Genomic DNA, 22,251 nt, shown 5'->3' with positions numbered 1-22,251 from the left:
CTCTCTCTCTCTCTCTCTCTCTCTCAAATAAATAAACTTTAAAAAAAGAGAGAGGGAGAGACAGAGCGCAAGCAGGATGGGGGCAGAAAGCGGGGGAGACACAGAATCTGAAGCGGGCTCCAGGCTCTGAGCTGTCAGCACAGAGCCCAGTGCAGGGCAGGAACTCACGAACTCATGAACTGTGACATCACGACCTCAGCTGAAGTAAGAGCTTCACCGGAGCCACCAAGGCACCCCTGGAGGTCTCTGATTTTTGACGCACCACGACCAATGACAGCGCTGACCCACACGTGCTTCAATCCAAAGCGGAGTGGCGGTTTGCAGGGGTTCCTCTAGCCGCCATCTCTGTCGCCCCTAGGGGCCCCCCAGACCTCAGCAGTTTGGATCCTCCGCAGGCCTCCTTTCCGGAGGCCGGGTCATCGCCAAGCTTGGACGAGAAGCAACCATCCAGGAGCAGGCGGTGGCGCCTACTTTTTGCCTTGACCTGAACCGGATACCCGAGCAAGATCCGGCTCCTCCGATGTCGCTCCCTTCGACTCTGCAACACTCCACTGAGTTGTGGCGGGTACGTCCCAGCAGGAGCTGCTTGCTGACGGAGCCCACCTGATGCTCTCTCAGATAACATTTTAATTCAGAAACACAGACGACTCATTCATTACGCTTGGGTGTATTTTCATAACATAAAAAGAGATTTACTTGTGGCAAAATTTAAACAATATATGCTTAAGAGAAACTGTGCCTGAGAGAGACTGAAACATGGCTTATCAATGTAAAAAGTCAGTTTTTAATTGTTTTCCTCCACCTTTATTGAACATCAGATACAACCTCAGGGTCTTTGCACTGACTGTTTGCTACACTTTTATCTCCTTATCTCCTTCAAGTCTGCACCAATATTACCTTCTGAGTGAGGTCAACTCTAACCACCTTTTCAAGAGCTAATCTCACTCGTCCCTCAAAATTTCCAAATTCCCATATCCTGCTCCATTTTTCTCCACAAAATTTATTCCTTTCGAACATACTATAAAATTGATTCAATTTATTCATCTGCTATTTTATTTTTGTGTCCTCTAAATAACCTCTAAATGAGATTTGTAAAAGCAAATAATCTGGGTCATTTTTTTTCTCACTGATGTATCACCAGCTCCAGGACATAACCAGGCAATTTGTAGCCCTTAATAAATATTAGCTACTGTCCAAAAGACTTACTGAATTGTCTAACTCACTGATTGGGGGTATTGAACTTTTCTATAAAGGAACATAAAGTATATACCTTTACAGGATATACAGACTTTACAGGATGCATAGGCTTTCTGTTGCAAATTCTCCAAAAAATGTAAAAGCTTTCGTAGCTGGCAGACCATATAAAAACAGACTGTGGGTCAGATTTGGACCATGGGCCGTAATTTGCCAAACTTCGGCCCAATTCGATGTAGAGACGCAACAGAAAAGGACCCACGAGATGATTAGCCCTAGAATTGTTTGTATTTGATATTGTGAACATTTTTGTGATTATATGTGTTGTGCCAACTTCCTTTAACTAAAACCGAAATACTATTGTGGCAAATTCAGTCAGAACGGCTGGAAAGCAATCTAACTTGGCAACCTGTATCCTTTTCATTCCCCAGTCCACCAGAACATTGTTATTCTGTCTCTTATAAAACATTACTATTAAAGTAGTGTTTAGTCCTTAGCTTTTTAATAGATCATGAACCCCACTTAAGAAACCAATAAAGGGGGGCGCCTGGGTGGCGCAGTTGGTTAAGTGTCCGACTTCGGCCAGGTCACGATCTCGCGGTCCATGAGTTCGAGCCCCGCGTCAGGCTCTGGGCTGATGGCTCAGAGCCTGGAGCCTGTTTCTGATTCTGTGTCTCCCTCTCTCTCTGCCCCTACCCCGTTCATGCTCTGTCTCTCTCCGTCCCAAAAATAAAAATAAAAAACGTTGAAAAAAAATTAAAAAAAAAAAAAGAAACCAATAAAGGTTATGAACTTTTTTCTCACCACACGTATGCATATACCCATAATTTTGCACACTGATTTTGAGGGTTTATAAATTAAGTCCGTTTCTTAAGAATCTCTTCTCTTTTTAGATTTGTTGTCTCTGTGGTTCATAGTTGCTTTGTGTATTTAAAAGAATGTAAACATTTGCTTTAAATGGCCTTTCTTTCCAATTTATTATTAAATAGCATAGTAGAAAACGTCAAAGAACTGTAATCAAACATGGTACCTACTAACTCATCAAATACTTAAAAGCATATGTGACCTGAAATGATATATCAGGCAAATAATTCCTTCAGTAATCAGGGTTTCATTTTAATGGGGAACCATTTTTTTCTCGTTGCTTTTATTTGTTTTTACCAATCAAGTCCATAGCATCTTTAGACTCCTCTAGGTTGATAAGATCCACATTCTTTCATTTTGAGAGTTGAAAGTCTTAGTATAAACAAAAGCAAGAGCATAACAAGTGTCAATATTCTTTTGTTATTTTACCGGTGTCACCAAGAAGTCTAGGAACTGGACTTCTCTCTTCTCTAGTTTCCTAACTTGAACCATTACTACTTTCACAACAGCATATTCTATAAAAGAGGTGTGCAAAGATAGCCAGGTGACCAATCTCTGAGTTTTCAGTGTTGAGTTCAGGTCTACATCCATAGATATCATCAGAGCCACAACGCTCCACTGTGGGTAAGGTACTGGCAGGCCGAGAGGGGAATGTAAACTGATTGGTTGCTGATGATATTTAAGCATTGCTTTCCCAAAATAAATTACTTCACAAAAAAGTGTTTAAATAAAGTTGTTTGTAGTTATAACTCTAATAGTAATTCACTGCCATTTAGGCCATTTAGGCTCCACAATGGCAGCACAGAGCCTGCTTGGGATTCTTTCTCTCCCTCCACTCATGAATTCATGAGTGACCAGGAAACAGTGAACTTGCAGGGGTATTGAAAGTCCTCCAGTGTAACTCCATGCGAACATGTTGGTCATGAGAGTATCAGCCGTCAAGTGTATCTCTGCAAAAAACAATAAATGATGAGGGCCACTAATCTAGAGAAATTATCCTTCATTATAGTATATATACACTCAGCGTCCTTATTAAGGAAAAATGCCACACATATTCACTAATGTTAATGGACATCCTGTTTAATAATTCCCAGAGATATAAGAAGTAATTTGACTGCTTAGGCTCAAAAATATATGAGCTAAAAATTATTCAGTTACCTGATTAATCACAGTCTATTTACTGAGGCTTTGAGGGAGGAAATGAAGATAAAGTTGTGGCAAAGCACAGCCAAGATTAACAATGTCAAGGTCAAATTCACATGTGTTGCTTGGAAATGACAGAAGTTACAATAAGAAAAACTATAAGAGAACTAGGATAATGATAATCTATAAACAGATTTAAATAGGAATGGATTGCTGTCAGAAAGAGAAAGAAAGAAAGAAAGAAAGAAAGAAAGAAAGAAAGAAAGAGAGGAAGACAACTGATTTACGTATTTGATGATTCATAAATCCCATTGCCCTTTGTGAAAACATCTCTTAGTCTTCTTTTGTCACATTTTTAGATAAAGGAAAAAAGAAAATATATCCCATTAGCCAAATACTAGATAACATTAACAGATCAGAGTTTGAGATCCATAGCAGTCACAGAAGGGCCCAATAAATTATGGGTAGGGTGACTCTAAACAAGCTATCTCTTCTCTCTTCCAAATATAATAAATTTTTTAAGATCAGAGTGTTTATCACATGAAGTTAATAAAGTAGAAAATGACACTATTTACCTTCATCAAATAATATGTCAAGAATTTACAGCTCAGCTCCTTGGAAATCTGTCTTTTTTAGCCTGGTGTTTTGTGTAACATTTTAATAGCCGGAAGCAAATGGGGAACATAAAGCCTGTGAGGCCAAGAAAAGTTTTTAAAACAATATTTACATTATTTACTGATTTCTTGTGAAATATTATTTTTATATTTAATGTTATAAAAATTACACGTACTATTGAGCAATTGGAAGTGGAAGAGTTGCATGATAAATAACTAGCTAAACCACCAAAAGAAGAGAGAATTGGCAAGATAACGTCAGGAATAAGAGTTGTCATTACTCTAGATCTGTCGACAGATTACTGCATGTCCCCAAGAATACCAGGCTAAAGGTCATAACTCAAAGAATGACAGTTTTTCTGAGCATAAAAGGAGAGAATTTGCCATTCCAGATCATATTAATGATCCATTTAGTCTAGCATCCTTTCTATGGAAGTGGTCATTTGTTTGTTTGTTTGTCTTAAAGGAGACAGGGGAGAGGAAGAGAATTCTTCCAACCTCATTTTTCCATTGTCCTAGAGGAATGGATTCTATCTAAACTCAGTAAGAGAAACATGAATTAACTGCTCCTACCATGAGTTGGGAGCTATCCCTTGTTTTATCTGGCATTGTTGCTTACAGCAACAACATAAAACAAACACAAAAACAAACAAACTTAATCTCTCTTAGTATTATATCAAATCATATAATTATATAATGTTGAACAAATTTTATTTTTTTTTAATTTTTTTTTTAAGGTTTCTTTATTTTTGAAAGAGAGACAGAGTGCGAGCGGGGGAGGGGCAGAGAGAGAGGGAGACACAGAATTTGAAACAGGCTCCAGGCTCTGAGCTGTCAGCACAGAACCCGACGCGGGGCTCGAACTCAGGGACCGTGAGATCATGACCTGAGCCGAAGTCGGCCGCTTAACCAACTGAGCCACCCAGGTGCCCCAAATGTTGAACAAATTTTAAAAACTCTTACAGTTCACAAATATTTTAAATCATTCTTTAGAAATTATGTGGCATTTTTTAAGTTTATTTATTTATTTTGAGAGAGAGAGTAGGGGAGGGGCAGAGAAAGAGGGAGAGAGAGAGAATCCCAGGCAAGCTCTGTTCTACCAGTGCAGTACTATCTAATGCAAGGCTCGAACTCATGAACCATGAGTTCATGACCTGAGCTGAAGTTGGACACTTACCTGACTGAGCCACCCAGGTGCCCCAATAAATTTTTAAGCTTCAGTCTTTTTTGTTGTTAATCCTCATTACCAGTTTGAGTGGTAAATGCTTTTCAATATCAGTTTTATAAATGCAGACACCGAGACTGAAATAACTCAAGAAAGTCTTTACATGTAAATGATATTCTGGCAAGTCCATTTATACTATATTGTTTCAGGATTCTATTAACAGCCACATGATGGCTAAATGCCCACTCAATGGCATTGTAAATGCTTCGTATGGTTAAAAATCTCTTGAGGTTACCCCCCACCCCCAATGCCATCCTGGACATTCATTCACTCTTTTGACATAGCTGAATTTTAGAAGCTCCTTATTTGGAACTATATCTAACCCCTAATTTTAATGTTATCCCTCAGTGTGATTATGGAAGTTTTAACTTGCTTTTAAATAACGTTATTTTGGGGCACCTGGGTGATTCAGTCAGTTAAACATTTGACTCTTGATTTTGGCTCAGGTCATGATCTCATGGTTCCTGAGTTCCAGTCCTGCCCTGAGGCTCCACAATGGCAGCACAGAGCCTGCTTGGGATTCTTTCTCTCCCTCTTTCTGCCCCTCCCCTGTTCATGCTCTCTTTCTCTTTCTCTCAAAATAAATTTTAAAACATAAAATTTTTTTAAAATAGTAAATAAAATAAAAAATAAACAAAGAATGTTCTTGTATATTTGAGCTGCCTATATTGGTAAAGCAATCAGGAATTTTCTGTAAGATTTATCTTAATGTGTACCTTTTTAATATAATGAAATATTTGGTCAGAAATATGAAATTATTTCAAGATGTGGGTAGATAAATAGACCATCTATGTATCAACCATACACTTTAAAAATAAAGTATTATATAAAATAATTAGAAGCCTCTAAATAATTTTGCTTAAGTTTTTCTTCTCCTCCCCAAATTATCTACTCTTCTGTATTTCATGTTTATCATTTGCATGCATTCTGTCATAATTTTAACATAAGCCTATTTATCTGTAAACAGTATTGATTCTTTTATAGGCTTTTGACTATTTTTTAAAAGTATGATATAAAAAATATCATACATTATCATCAATCTCCTTTATTGGCTTAATATTGTGTTTGACATTCCTTTATATTAATATAAATATAAATCACTTCTTTTTGTTTATGCATAATATCCCATTTTTTTCTGTATAACATATATAGTTTAAAGGACACTAATCATGATTGTACATCTCAATGAATTTTCAGAAACTGAACAAATCCATGTAACAAGCATCTACATCAATGTCAGAAGATTACCACATCCAGAAAGCACTTCTTGTGCCCTCTCTGATCACATATCCCCACAAAAGCAACCACTATCCAGACTTCTACCAGGACAGTGTAGTATGACCTGGTTTTGAATATTATATGAATGAATTAATAATGTATATGCTCTTTTGTGTCTGGCTTCTTTTGCCTAACACATTGCTTGTGGGATTCATCAGCATTGTAATTGAAGTTTGTTCATCCTTTAGATTTCTTCTCAGAAATGGCTAATCCTTTATGTCCACAAGTACAACAATTCTTGTTATCTGCGGCAGCTATGTTCTATAAATTTGTTGCAAATACAGAATTAATGAATGTTGATTCATGACTCCTAACAGAAATACAGAGTTAGGTTATTGTGAGTCCCCAGTCTCAGTATTTCCACCAACCCATCAATTCATAATTTCAGTTTAAAGACAGCTTATTTAATCTATTTTGAATTTTTAACATTGAATTTACAGTAATAGCATTATAACTCATACCTGAATGGAACTTATCTAACATACATCATAGCTTTCTTCTACTTTGGAACAAGAGATGGCACTTTAACACTACCCTTAGAAATTATTTCAAACAGCTAAATCACTAACCAAAGCACAAAAAAGTGAAAAACAGAGCACTAGACTGTGAAAAGTATGCTTTTTTTACAGAAGGAGAGCTGAAACAAGGCAGAGTGTCACTTTGTCTAACTTCAACCAGGAAATTTTGCATTAGGCAACTCAAATTTTTTGCTGTTCTGCACATGTGTATATCCCTGAAAGACTATAAAGCACTATGAGTATTGATTTCAGGGTTAGAAATACATTTTACTGACTAGACAAATTTACAAATACAGAACCCACAAATGAAGATCAACTGCATGTTTTTTTTAATTCTACTTCCCAAAGGGAAGATAATTTTTCTGGGTATAGAAATCAAAGACTCAAAAATCTATAATTATTGCTGTATGTCATCCAAACTTTTACTACCATATTAGACACCTGAAACCAGTCCAGACCCCAGTCTTTTTATATTTGTTTTTGTTTGTTGGTTCAATGTATGGGATTTTGTAGGATTTTGGTTTAGTTTACCTGCAACTCCTATTTTACCGTTGCAAAATAAAGACATGTCATTAGTAAATATCTAATATAGCTACTTTTTTTGTAATCCTGCTCAGTAACTAAGGAACAAGTTTGGGTGTTTTATTGTTTTTTGGTTTTGGCTATCATGCAATGTTTCTTCTTATTTATTTATTGGCTATCTTCCTTCTGATTCACTCTTCCTTTCTTATAATTAAATAAATAACAAATTCACTCTTTTAAATTTCATGCATTCTTCTCTTTTAAAATTTATTTCTCTTTTATATTTTTTCCAGTAGAACACAATTTTTTGTTTATTTTTTCTTCACTTTTTAGGATTCTCTGATTCCCTATTGATATCAAGTTTTCTAATTCACAAACCATGTTTTGGTTTATATTTTGAAACAACTTCTATCACAGATCTTGAAGTTATTTTCCTGATATCAAGGGCATGAGCTAAATATCACTGAGAATTAATACTACATCTTAAAATTTTTCCTGTTTTGTCTCAATGGACAGCTTGCTTGGATTGTACAGCTCTATTTCTTAATCTATTTATAGTCATAAAATCTAGGTTGTTTACTACTGATAGATAGTATGAGATCCATCAGCAATTGTGTAAGTCAATTTTTAGTGCTGACCTCTAACCTTAGTGCTATAGACTGAATGTTTGTGTCTCCCACAAATTCACATGTTGAAAACTAAGCCACAATGTGATGGTATTAAGAGGAGGGCTTTTAGGGGCGCCTGAGTGGCTCAGTCAGTTAAGCCTCAGATTCTCTATTTCAGCTCAGGTCATGATCTCACAGTTCATGAGTTCAAGCCCTGCATTGGGCTCTGCACTGACAATATGGAGCCTAGTTGGGATTCTCTTTCTCCCTCTTTCTCTGTTCCTCCCCACCTCATGCGCTCTCTCTCTCTCTCTCTCTCAAAATAAATAAATAAACTTAAAAAAAGAGAGGAGGGGCTTTTGGAAAATTATAACATCATGAAGATGGAGCCCTCATGAATGGGATTAGTGCTCTTATAAAAAAGATTCCAGGGAGCTTACTAGCCCCTTCCACCATGCGAGGCTATAGTGAGAACCAAGAAGCCAGTCCTCACCAGACCTTCAATATATCAGAGCCTTAATCTTAGATTCTGCAGCCTCCAGAACTGTGAGAAATCAATTGTTGTTTAAGCCACCCAGTCTATGTTATTTTTGTTATGCCAGCCCAAAAGGACTAAGACACTCAACATTCAGATATTTCAAAGGCACCTCCAATTCTACATATCTCCTCCAAACTTATCTCTATGTCTACTTCCAGTTATTACCCAAGACAAAAATTTGGAGTTCTGGACATCTCCCTCTTCCTTCATTTTATCTATAACCAGTGCCACAGATATAGATATAGATATAGATATAGATATAGATATAGATATAGAAGATATAGATACAGATGATATAGATAGATAGATTTAATTATTATATATTATATTGCTATTATATATAATTATATATTATTGCTATTACATATAATTATATATAATATTGTTATTATATATAATTTTATATATTATTAATTACATTATTGTATATATTTATTGCCATATATATATACACATATATATGTGTATATATATATGTGTGTGTGTATATATATATATTTTTTTTTTTTTAATTTCAGTTCTTCCTGTTCTTTACCTAAACTTCTACCACTAGCCCTAGCTTTCACTATTTCTTACCTAAATTTTTGGCTAGGTCTATTAATAACTTACTCATTTCCCAGGAATTGCTGTTTACTCTCTCCTTACTGTTCCTGAAGCTCCAGATGTTCTGATACAACTAGTAAAGGCACACAAATGCCACATCACAAGCCCTTGTATGCTCTTTTGCTGGGGAATAAAATGGGCCAGCATCTCTTTTTGTGTCATGTCAGTACTACCCTCTACTCTAACTCGTTTTGGATTCAAATGTAATTAGCTACTAAGAGCTATTTATTTTTTGATTTGTCTATTGAGAACACAGTATAATCTATGAGGACAGACCTACTTATTTCAGAACTACTTTATCACTTTCCTTTCTTCCATTACACCATGTGTCACAGTCTATATTAAATCTATTATTTTTTAACTATTTGTCTTTACCACTACTGTATAATTTTCTTCTTTTTTTTTTTTTTAATTTTTTTTTTCAACATTTACTTTTTTTATTTTTGGGACAGAGAGAGACTGAGCATGAATGGGGGAGGGGCAGAGAGAGAGGGAGACACAGAATCGGAAACAGGCTCCAGGCTCTGAGCCATCAGCCCAGAGCCTGACGTGGGGCTCGAACTCACGGACTGCGAGATCGTGACCTGGCTGAAGTCGGACGCTTAACCGACTGCGCCACCCAGGCGCCCCTGTATAATTTTCTTGAGGACAAAATATTTCCCATTTTCATTTCGGTGGCCTAATTGATGAGCATCAATAAATATAGAAAAACGTCAACTGACAATGAAGAAAATGAGACTGGCACCTTCATAGGTAACATTTGCTTTCTGGTCCTCTCCCACACACCCAAATATAAACAAAAATCAAAAGTCAGCTTCCAAGGATAGCTCTTGTGCAGGTTTTCTTTTGTGTAAAAGTCCCAGAGATTTGATGTTCATATATTAGGACTTACCCAGTCTAATCAGACATTAAACCAGAGAAATAAATTTTAACAGTTTAGGAGGGAGTCTTTATTAATCTGGTTGCCAACATATTACTTATTTCTGATCATCTCTATACAAAGTAATAGATCTTTATCTTTAAAATTTTTATTTTAAGGCATTAAGCCTAAATTTGTATTTATTGGCTTTTTCCATTGTTCCAAGTTGTTTTAATCCCATGGTTTCTCTGGCTTTAAGTTAAAGCCTTATAATGGATCACTAGGTTTCAATTCTGTCCAGTTAGCATTTATGTAGCTCTGGAAGTTGATTTATGTTATTAGAAATCAGCAATGTTCCCAGACATGGTAAATGATTAGGGGCAATAGCCATAGTTGTTCTCTCATATAAAAGAATAAGAGTAAAACTGCAGAAGGCAAGATTTAAATAAAGTAACTGGAAGGACTCTTACTGAGAGTTGTATGACAAAATAGATTTTTATAAACAATTAATGCTATAAACTAGAGTCAAAATTCTGAAGATAATTAAGACTTTGGGAGATTGACAGTTTTATGGAAAATTATGAAAGTACATCTTGAAAACAGTTTCAAGTTGTGTTCATCCTGAAAATGTATTACCTGGAGACGTCTATCTCCTCAAGTCTTGGGAGACTTTTGTTGCCTCCACTTATTTTCTTACCTGTCCCCCCAAAGAATTTTCAACTCTTTCCACTTCAATTGGCATACATTCAAATTAACCTGGCAATAGTCACCACTGATTTCTTTCCACTTTCATATGACTTGAAGACTCTGCTACTCCTGGCATCTTTATCATCTCTTCCTTAAGGAACTCTCATTTCCTAGCTGTCCATGACACCAAATTCTTTCCTTTTTGATTCTCATTTTCATTTTTTAAAAAGTTTATTGATTTATTTTTGAGAAAGAGAAATACAGAGAGAGAGAGAGCACAGAGTGGAGGAGAGGCAGAGAGAGAGGGAGAGAGAACTCCACATAGGCTTCTCACTGACACGGCACAGAGCCCAATGTAGGGCTTGAACTCACGAACCATGAGATCATGACCCAAGCTAAAATCAAGAGTCAGACACTTAACTGACTGAGCCACCCAGATGCCCCAACTCCTTTGAAATGTTTTGATTCATAGGGTGCTGATACTTATCACTTCTACTGATTTTTTCCTTGCCATGTCCATAAATATTGGTATTCATTAATATAACCTTCTCAATCCCTCCTATTTCTTCATTATAATATTCTCACTGTGAAATAGAATTTACTTACACATCTTCAACTGTCATAGCTATGCTTGAGCCTGTCCTTTCACAAAACACATAGCTATACTTAAACTGTCCACAAATTCTCAGCCAAATGACTCACAGTCAATTACAATTCAGCATATCAGAAATTAATTTTCCATCTTTTGGGGGGGAGGCATAACAGTGTGATGATTAAGATCTTGGTTCTAGAGCTATACTCACACATCCTGCTTTTCCATCTACTTCCTTATTATCATCTTGAGCAAGTTTTTAGCTTCTCTGAATCTCAGTTACTATCTCTGCAAAGAGCAGAAAAAATAGTACTAACTTCATAAAGTAGTTGTATGGTTTCAATAAATTAATACAAATTACTTAGTAGAATACATATTAAGAGCCTGATAAAAGAAAGCCATTTTCACTTTTATTGTTTTTATTGTTAAGTTTCCTCTCTCAGTGAAGATCACCACTATATGCCCATTTGCCCAAGTTGAAACTTTGAAGCAATTCTACCAACATCCTCATGGCCCAGATATTCAATTCCTTGCTAAATACTTCCTTTTATCCTTTTAAAGATCTCTTGCATCTATCTTCTAGCCATCCTATTGTTAGTACCATAATTATATCACTTGATGTCAGAACATTTTTTCAAAACCTCCTAATCAGGGGCACCTGGGTGGTTCAGTCAGCTAAGCATTAGACTCTTGGTTTTGGCTCAGGTCATGATTTCATGACTCATGGGTTTGAGCCCCACATCGGGCTCTGCACTGACAGTGTGGAGTCTGCTTGGGATTCTCTCTCTCTCCCTCTTTCTCTCCGTTTTCTCTAATAAATAAATAAACTTAAAAAATAAAAACTTCCTGGTCATATTCTCTGTCCCCATTCTCTCTTCCTTGAGTGTACTATTTCTCAAAACAGAGCTGATTCTATTGATTCTATTACTTCTTTCAAAACTGGTGCCTATTGATTGCTTTTAGAATAAACTCCAAGTTCATAGCATGGTGTAAAGATCACAATCCGATCCATTACTAGCCATCAGCCTCTATTGCTATGTCTCCAGTCCTAGTCACTTAAACACCCTTGTAATTCTATGTGCCTGAACCTTCGGTCTAAACTGTTTTATCTACCTGGTAAAGTTTTATTCATTCTTTAGGCCTTATTCAAAATACCTCTTCTCTATATACCTACCTGACTCTTTTGATCATCCACCCCTCCTCCCTCCTTCCCTTAGACAAATTGCTTGCCTATCTGTATTTTTCATCTTATTAAATGGGTTTTCACATTATATCATCATTATTTATTTATTTATTTTACCCTTAGACTTTGGTCCTCTTAAAGGACAGGAACAATGTCTTCTAGTTTAGTAACTAGTAGTTTGGTACTATATTAGTTAGAGCCGGTTAATTATAACAAAAAGTTCTACATTTTTTTTTAATTTTTTTTTAACGTTTATTTATTTTTGAGACAGAGAGAGACAGAGCATGAACGGGGGAGGGGCAGAGAGAGAGGGAGACACAGAACCGGAAGCAGGCTCCAGGCTCCGAGCCATCAGCCCAGAGCCCGACGCGGGGCTCGAACTCACGGACCGCGAGATCGTGACCTGAGCTGAAGTCGGACGCTTAACCGACCGAGCCACCCAGGCGCCCCAAAAAAGTTCTACATTTAAATAATGTCTCAAACACAATACAGGTTTGTTTCTTGTTCACAAACAATTTCTATGTCAGTAGAAATGTTCTTCTCCACACATTGATTTAGGGACATGGATTGATGGTGTGTCTGGAATCTTCAACTCATGGCTATAAAAGCTGGTCATGAAAAAAGCATCCAACTGACAAAAAAGGAAGAGCATGTAAGCCTTAATAGAAATATCTTCTTTGTTGAAATCACAAATCACTACCGCTCACACCATATTGGCTAGAACTCAACCAAATGGCCATACCTAACTGTAAAGGAGGCTGAGAAATGCAATCTGTCTGCCAAGGAAGAAGAGAACAATAATTCTGGTGTGGAGCTGCTAGAATTTAATGCCACAGACATATGGCAGACACAGGGAAAGAAAGTGAATTGAATGGCAAACTAATTCTTGGAATCAGAATTCTCTATGGAGCTTTTTTAAAATACCAATGCCTGAGCCACTATCCTAAACCTTTAATATCTAATATACAGCTATAAAGTTAAGGAGTCTGTATTTGCACAGATAATTTTGCTGTATACGAAGGGTAATGATTCTACAGGTAAAAATTAAATAGACTACTTACTGAACAGCCCTTATACATAAATGGGAAGAATTCTTATGGCACAGACTAAAGTAGAAGATTTTTTAAAATAGGTTAAATACTAAATAGAATAAAATGGTTGACCTATCTCATTAAAAACTCAACAAAATGAATGTTATACTCAACCCTTTAGAAACTCTACATTGTTTTGCACATTTTCTTAAACTTCCACCTATAGTACATACATATTACATATGATCAACTAAACTATAAACTCTCTGAGGACTTTTTTTTAAAATTCCCTTTTGTCCTCTAAGAGTATCTCCAGCAATAATTAGTGCTTACTTGGGATCAATAAATATCAAAGGATCAAGTTCTATCATTTGTCCTTTGTTTTCTAACAGGCTTGTGTAGAAGACTACGCATCAATTAGTGAGTGACTTGAGAAAAAGAATGAGCAGCTTTACTTTTTATAACTCTGGTTACATTATTTATGTACAAATGAGTCCTCATGTTTGCTTCTGCTCTAATCTTGTATGCCTCAATCACTTCAGGCAACCTAATTGGTTTATAACCTGTAATCAATTTATCCATTCACTATCCAATGCGAAAATGTTTATTCACAAGTTGCAATAAGTAAAATCATACAGAACACCAGACTATGCTATACTACTACTCTGTTCCCTGAATTCTCTGGCTTTCTGTCAGTTACCTCCAATAAATATGGAATCCAGACAGATATGAACACACAAAAATGCAATGGTTTTTAAATAATAACTAAGTATAAGATAGTCTATGTGTAATCCAAATAATTTTGCTCACTATACTGAAAACCATGAATCAGTAACTGGTTTATTTGCAATAACAACAGTGAGTTATTTGAATTTTTGAAGTGATTATTTTATTTTCATTATTATGAGCTTATTTCAAAGCCTTCAAACAGTATTTCTTCACATGGGAACATTTTACTCAGATCTATACTGCTATTTGGATTGGTCTCAAACGTACATAAAGATGGGGTAGGTCAGGTCCTTTGTGAAAACACTGTTAAAATATACTTGTTTCATAGAGATGTGGTATTGATTTGTCATTGAAACTTGAAGGGTTACATGGCAATGGATTGCTACTTTTTGTCTAGATGGTACTAAAGCTGTGGCCATGGAAGCACTTTTTATAAAACACTAGATGTTAACAATAATGAAAATGCTAAAGGAAATTGTAAAAAGATTACTGTAATAGAAAGAGGAGAATCACATTTATTGTTCATCTATGTACCAGGCTTTAGGATACTACTTTGTTTTGTGTTGTTTTAAAACTATTGCAGTTATAATGAAATGGACCAAAAATATTATCTAGGGAGACCAAATCAACACTGTGTTGAAACATCAGAGAGTAGAAAAACTTTGGTCAGTTTCCTCATTTAAGATCCAGTTTTCAGCTTTGCACTTCTAGAAATGCAGCGATTGAACCGAAGAATTGAACAAGTTCACAGAAATTAGTTATGAAAAAAAAGTGCAAATGGCAGATAAGTGTAATAATATGCTAAAACAATATTGTTTTCATTAACTATAGGTACAAGCATACTATAACAAGGCAATTAGATGATTAAAAATTATTTTTCAGAATATCATATGGTATGCATGGATGCAATATTGTTTCATATCTTACTGGTGCATGTACTTATAAAAACCATCAGTATCTACTAAAACTAATCATATGTGTACTCAAATAAGCCAGTAATTTCTTCTTTAGCTATGTACCCAACAAAATATTTATGTATATAATCAATAATAACAACAAAATGTATAAGAATATTCAGAGGAGCAGGGCACCCAGGTGGCTCAGTCAGTTAAAAATCTGACTCTTCATATCAGCTCAGTTCATGATCTCCTGGTTGTGAGAATGAGCCCCATGTCAGTCTCCATTCTGAGTGTGGAGCCTGCTTGGGATTCTCTCACTCTCTCTATATATATAGCTAGCTCTCTGCCCCTCCCCCACTCATGCTCACTTGCTCTCTCTCTCTCTCTCTCTCTCTCTCTCTCAAAATAAATAAATAAACTTAAAAAATATATATTCAGATCAGCCAAAAACCGAAAACAATCCAAATGTCCATTAATAATGGAATTAATAATAGGTAAATTGTTATATTCATACAATGGAATATTATACGGCAATCAGATGAACAAATAATTTACTACATGGAACACCACAGATAAACTAATAAACATATAGCGAACAAAATAATTGAGACATAAAAGAGGACATACTGTATGATTATATTATATAAATTTAGCAACAGACAAAATTCTTGCATGATAGTGAAAGGATAGAGATTCCTTTGAGAACATGAGTGGTCTTCTTGTGAGCTAGTAATATTTAAATTCTTGATTGAGATTCTGAATATATACACATACATACAATGAAAATACAGTAAAATGTTTTCATCTGTGAACATTTATTGAGTTAAACACTCAATGATTTGCAGATTTCTCTATATACGTCAATAATATGCTTTAAAAATTTTAATATCTTGGGAGCATGTGGAAGAGGGAAGAAATCCACATAAAACAAGATTGGCCTTGAATTGATAACTGTTGAAAAGAGGTGATGAATGTAAGCAGTTCCCTTAGATTGCATATGTTTGAAATTTTCATATTAAAAATACAATTGAATTTCTAGAAAACTATAGTAATCTTTTGAACTTCTGTTAAGCATTTATCTAAGTTTATATACACTATCAAAAGCACCACTTATTTAAAAAATGATGGATAGATATCATAGAATTAGAAACTTCTCTTTAAAAGATTCTGTTAAGATAATGAAAAGACAACACTAGCAGAAAATATTTTCTAATCATATATTTGATAAGGGATTTATCCAGAATGGATAAATAGTTCTCAAAATTCAATAATGAGACTATAGACAATTCAATTGAGAAATGAGAATAATATTTGAACAGATAATTCAGCAAAGGTAACATAAGGATGTCAAATAAGCTTATGAAAGGATGCTCAACACCATTAAACATTAAAGAAACATAAATTAAAATCACAAAAAGATACCACTATACATTTATTTAAAAAGCTTAAATTTAAAATATGGATTATACCAAATGTTGGTAAGGATGTGGACAATTAAATTTCATGTGTGTTGTTGGGTAGAATGTAAAATGTTCCTACCCCATTTGGAAAACACTTTGGAAGTATGTTAAAATGTCAAATATATGCCCAACTTTTAACTCAGTATTTTCACTCTTAGGCATTTCATAAGAAAGGAGAAAGCATAAGAGTGTATAAAGACTTGTACATAAATCTTCATAACAGGTCTGTTTCTGATAGTCAAAAACTGAAAACAACACAAGTATCCACCAACAGATAAATGGATAAAAAGATAGTAGTAAATGCGTACAATGGAGTATTCCTCTATTATTTAAAAAAATGAAGAGCCTACATATGCAACATGGATAATCTGAAAATAATTATGGTAAGTTTAAAAAAAAAGCCAGGCAAAATGAGTAAATTCTGCATGACTCCATTTATGAAAAAATATGGTAAATTCAGACTAATTTATAGTTACAGAAAGCAGAAGAGTGCTTGGTGATTGTGGGTAGGAGACAAAAACAGAAGAGAAGGATTATAAGACACCATGGAGAAACTTTGGGGGTGATGATTATGGTCACTATATTCATCATGGGGGTGGTTTCATGGTTGTATACTTATACCAAAACTTACCAAATAGTACTTTCTAAATATGTGCAGTTTTTAGTATGTCAATTACACTTCTATATACCTTTTAGGAAAAAGAAATAACTGCACGATATGTTACTTATTTTTCTAGTATGATCTTACACCACACGCATTTCTTAATGCAATAAAATAAAATAAAATAAAATAAACTTCAAATACTTAGCTATTTAACTCAATTACAATGAAGCCTGGCAATCTATACCTACTTCTTAACAATCTACACATCTTCAATGCCCATAATATTCAAGTCCATTTTTATGGGCCATCCAGAAAAAAAAATGGAACTAAATTCTTCTTATTTTAATGGTTCAAATAATTCTGTGGATGCTTTTTCTCACGTCACTTTTTTTCTGTTAAACAAAGGCTTAAAAACAGGGATGTCCACTTGCCACTGTTATTCAACATGGTATTGGAAGTCTTAGCCTCTGCAATCAGAAAACACAAAGAAATAAAAGGCATCCAAATCAGTCAGGAGGAGGTCAAACTTTCACTCTTCACAGATGACATGATACTGTACATGGAAAACCCTAAAGATGCCACCAGAAAAACTGCTAGAACTGATTCATGAATTCAGCAAAGTTGCAGGATATAAAATCAACACACAGAAATCGGTTGCATTCCTATACACCAACAATGAAGCAACAGAAAGAGAAATTAAGGAGTCGATCCCATTTACAATTGCACCAAAAACCATAAAATACCTAGGAATAAATCTAACCAGAGAGGTGAAAAATCTATACACTGAAAACTATAGAAAGCTTTAAGCTATACTACAAAGCTGTAATCATCAAGACAGTATGGTACTGGAACAAGAACAGACACTCAGAGCAATGGAACAGAATAGAGAACCCAGAAATGGACCCACACACGTATGAGCAACTAATCTTTGACAAAGCAGGAAAGAATATCCAATAGAATAAAGACAGTCTCTTCAGCAAGTGGTGCTGGGAAAACTGGACAGCGACATGCAGAAGAATGAACCTGGACCACTTTCTTACACCCCACACAAAAATAAACTCAAAATGGATGAAAGACCTAAATGTAAAACAGGAAGCCATCAAAATCCTCAAGGAGAAAGCAGGCAAAAACCTCTTTGATCTTGGCTGCAGCAACTTCTTGCTCAACACGTCTCTGGAGGCAAGGGAAACAAAAGCAAAAATTAACTACTGGGACCTCATCAAAATAAAAAGCTTCTGCACGGTGAAAGAAACAATCAGCAAAACTAAAAGGCAACTGACAGAATAGGAGAAGATATTTGCAAACAACATATCAGATCAAAGGTTAGTATCCAAAATCTATAAAGAACTTCTCAAACTCAACACCCAAAGAACAAATAATCCAGTGAAGAAAAGGGCAAAAGACATGAATAGACACTTCTCCAAAGAAGACATCCAGATGGCTAACCGACACATGAAAAAACGTTCAACATCACTCATCATCAGGGAAACACAAATCAAAACCACTATGAGATATCACCTTACACCTGTCAGAATGGCTAACATTAACAACTCAGGCAACAACAGATGTCGGCGAGGATGCAGAAAAAGAGGATCTCTTTTGCATTGTGGTGGCAATGCAGGCTGGTGCAGCCACTCTGGAAAACAGTCTGGAGGTTCCTCAAAAAGCTAAAAATAGAACTACCCTATGAGCCAGCAATTGCACTACTAGGCCTTTATCCAAGGGATACAGGTGTGCTGTTTCGAAGGGACACATGCACCCCCATGTTTATAGCAGCACTATCAACAATAGCCAAAGTATGGAAAGAGCCCAAATGTCCATCGATGGATGAATGGATAAAGAAGATGTGGCATATATATACAATGGAATATTACTCGGCAATCAAAAAGAATGAAATCTTGCCTGTTGCAACTACGTGGATGGAACTGGAGGGTATCATGCTAAGTAAAATTAGTCAGAGAAAGACAAGTATCATATGACTTCACTCATATTAGGACTTTAAGAGACAAAACAAATGAACATAAGGGAAGGGAAACAAAACTAATATAAAAACAGAGGGGAACAAAACATAAGAGACTCATAAATATGGATAACAAACAGAGGGTTATTGGAGGGGTTGTGGGAGGGGGGACGGGCTAAATGGATAAGGGGCACTAAGGAATCTACTTCTTAAATCATTGTTGCACTATATGCTAACTAATTTGGATGTAAATTTTAAAAAATTAAATTAAAAATAAGTAAAAAAAAATAAATAAACAAGGGCTTAAAACTGGAGAGTAAAACTTGTTTAGAATTGAAATCTTCCATTGTGCCTAACCATTGAATTATTGTTATCTAGGCATTTTCATTTCCTTTGATAAATCTTACTTACATGTGGATTGTCCACAATTTTATTCTCAAATATATCCTTACCCTCAAGTTTTAAGGAATAGCACATTATGCCCTTATGTACTGTCAAAATATGTGTAATTTAAACTTCACAAACTCTGAAGTAGTTATTATAACAAACTTTTTTCTGATGAAGAGCTCAGATTCAGAGTTAAAGCAATTTGCCTAAAATTACACACATGTTAAGTTGCTATGCAAGGACACAAGCCCAGCTATGACATTTTGTCATATTATACCTCTTACCAACAAATTAAAGTTCGGGCACCTCTAAGATGCTAGAATTTTAAAATTTATTTCCTCCTTCATATCATTTTCTCCCAGAATAAAAATTATTTTAAAGTGACCCACATCTAAGGGCACTTACATACTACTGCATAATGTTTTGCAGTTAGAAATTCAGTCATTGACATAGGTAGTGTGTTACAATACGAAAAAATTGAGATTTTCAAATCAGACATATGCAAGTTCAAATCTAGATTTGGCCACTAACAATGAATATATGAGTGACCTTAGGAAAGTTATTTCAAACCTCTAGATTTCTATTGCCTAAATCTATAATACTGCAAAATAAAACTTACCCCACTGACAACTGTCAAGTTTCCAGGTAATGTAAACAGAGCGTGCAGCATGAAAGCAGTGTTCAGTAAATGGCTGTTGTGAAAAAATGGGATTGATGAGTAAAGATACTACTACTTTAAAAGGCAGTCATTAAATATTGCTACTACTTCATAATTTACATTTCTGAAGACATATTCTGAAAATACATTGTAAGAACATTGAAGAGGGTGAAAAACCTAAGCTGCATGTAACACGCATACACACACACACACACACACACACACACACACACACCCTTATTCTTTATAGTAGAACAAAGATATTTTCCAAAGAAATATTTGGACATTTAGAAGACTCTTCAGATGTGAATCACCACACTCCATTAAATCTACATATTTATTAAGTAAGGTTAAAAAGATAGGATATATCAAGATCACGTTTTCACAACCTCTCCACCATCCAAAGCTACTTTGTGTGGCTTTGGGCAATTTACAGCCAAGTTTCCACCTATTATAATATGAAATAATAGAGCTAGATGTTCTTTAAGTTTATATTCAAACCCAAAAATTCTATCCTGACTATATTACTCTAATTAAATAATATAAAATTAGCACAGTTTTGAGTATTAATTTCATTCCACAACATTAACACTGTAGGATGATAAATTAATCTATGCCAACCACATTCACAGTGCTTATTTTTGTAGAAATATAATGAATCACGTTCACTGGCTTTTTCAGGTTAGTCGTTACAGGCTTACTACTGTGCTGGGCAATTTTGAGTTTCGTTCTTAATTTTGCAGTGCACAAGCTCAAAATTATCAATTCAGCCAAAAGAAATCCCAAATTCCTGGGATTAGATGCACTCTCTACAATTTAAACTCTGCAAGAGTTCTCTTTTCCTCAGTAGCAATTTTTCTCTGTGGTAGCATTGCCAGTAGCATGCAAACAACCTTGAATAAAATAAACCGTCTCTGGACCCCGTGTGCTCCTATAATCACCACCCCGTTTCTCTTTCCATTGATCCCAGAGTCGCTTCCCTGTGTTTACATTATTTGGCCAATCAGCAATATTAGGCACTGCTGGTTATCCTTTCTTTCTTGTAGCTTTGTTTGTTTTGTTTTCTTTTGTTTTCCCTCCATATATTCAAGATACCTCTTTCCTAGTTCTCTTCCTTCTTTACTGCCTACCATTTCCGAATCTCCTATTCTGGCTTCTCCACTTCCACTAGACTTTTCACTGGATCTAGAATCCATGATTTTGTCCGTATATTCATTGACAATTTCATTTAGCTCATGGCTTTAAATACAATTATGCACCTTTGCCCTCTAAATGTATGCATTCAGACTTGAGGTCTTACTCAAACTGCAGATTCGTACACGGAACTATCTACCTGATATTTCTACCTGGGGTTCTAATAGGCATCTCAGAACTAACATATCTAGAGAAAAACTGTTCACCACCCACTGACCCTACTCTCAAGCAGTTCTGATGAATTTAACCATTCATCATCTTTTCTGTTGTCACCCAAGTCATCGTCTTTCATCTAGATTATTGCAACAAACTTCTAATGGATCTCTCTGCTTCCACTCTTGCCCCTTTCCAATCCATTCTCAACAGAGCAAACAGAAGGATTTTTTAAAATATAAATCACAGTGCTTTGTTCCTCTGCTTAAGAACAACCAAAAGCTTCCCTTTACACTTAGAATATAACATAGGTACATACAATAGACCTCAGTATCTACCCCTACCAACTTCTGACCACACCCACCACCACTCTGACCCCAACTCAGTACACTATACTGACTATCTTTCTGTCCTTCAAATATAGCAGTTTCATTCAAATCTTAAACCTTTATTCTAAGATATTTGAATGGCTCACTCTTCAAAATTCAGGAATTAACTTTAATGTTGTCTTCTCAGAAAGGCCTTTCCTGCCCACTTCATCTCTAGCACATCATCCTGTTTTACACTCAAGATACTATACTAATTATTTTGTATTTATCTGTTTGTTGTCTGCCTTGCCCACTAAATATAATCTTTACACAGAGCTTCTTCTATATAACTCAATTTTTTATACATAATGCTTAAAACAGTGTTTCCCATTAGGAGACTTTCAATACATGTTGAAGGAGCAAAGTTAAATTTATGTAGT

The 22,251-nt window shown here is 35.4% G+C and overlaps 1 long non-coding RNA gene across 2 annotated transcripts in view; it reads right to left on the bottom strand.

Moving 5' to 3' along the window:
• Nucleotides 1-2,289: 2,289 nt before the first annotated feature.
• LOC109499454 overlaps nt 2,290-22,251 on the bottom strand; it is a 60,960-nt gene continuing 40,998 nt past the window's right edge. For both annotated transcript variants that reach the window (XR_006597070.1, XR_002156729.3), the window contains 3 exons: nt 20,118-20,190; nt 3,777-3,891; nt 2,290-3,008 (listed from right to left, as the gene is read on the bottom strand). This is a non-coding gene — a long non-coding RNA (uncharacterized LOC109499454). The remainder of the gene's footprint in view (nt 3,009-3,776; nt 3,892-20,117; nt 20,191-22,251) is intronic.

The sequence above is a fragment of the Felis catus genome, chromosome B1, assembly GCF_018350175.1.
Source record: "Felis catus isolate Fca126 chromosome B1, F.catus_Fca126_mat1.0, whole genome shotgun sequence".
NCBI classification, from domain to species: Eukaryota; Metazoa; Chordata; class Mammalia; order Carnivora; family Felidae; genus Felis; species Felis catus.
Note: the sequence above shows the minus strand (reverse complement) of the source record. Positions and strands in the feature narration are given on the sequence as shown.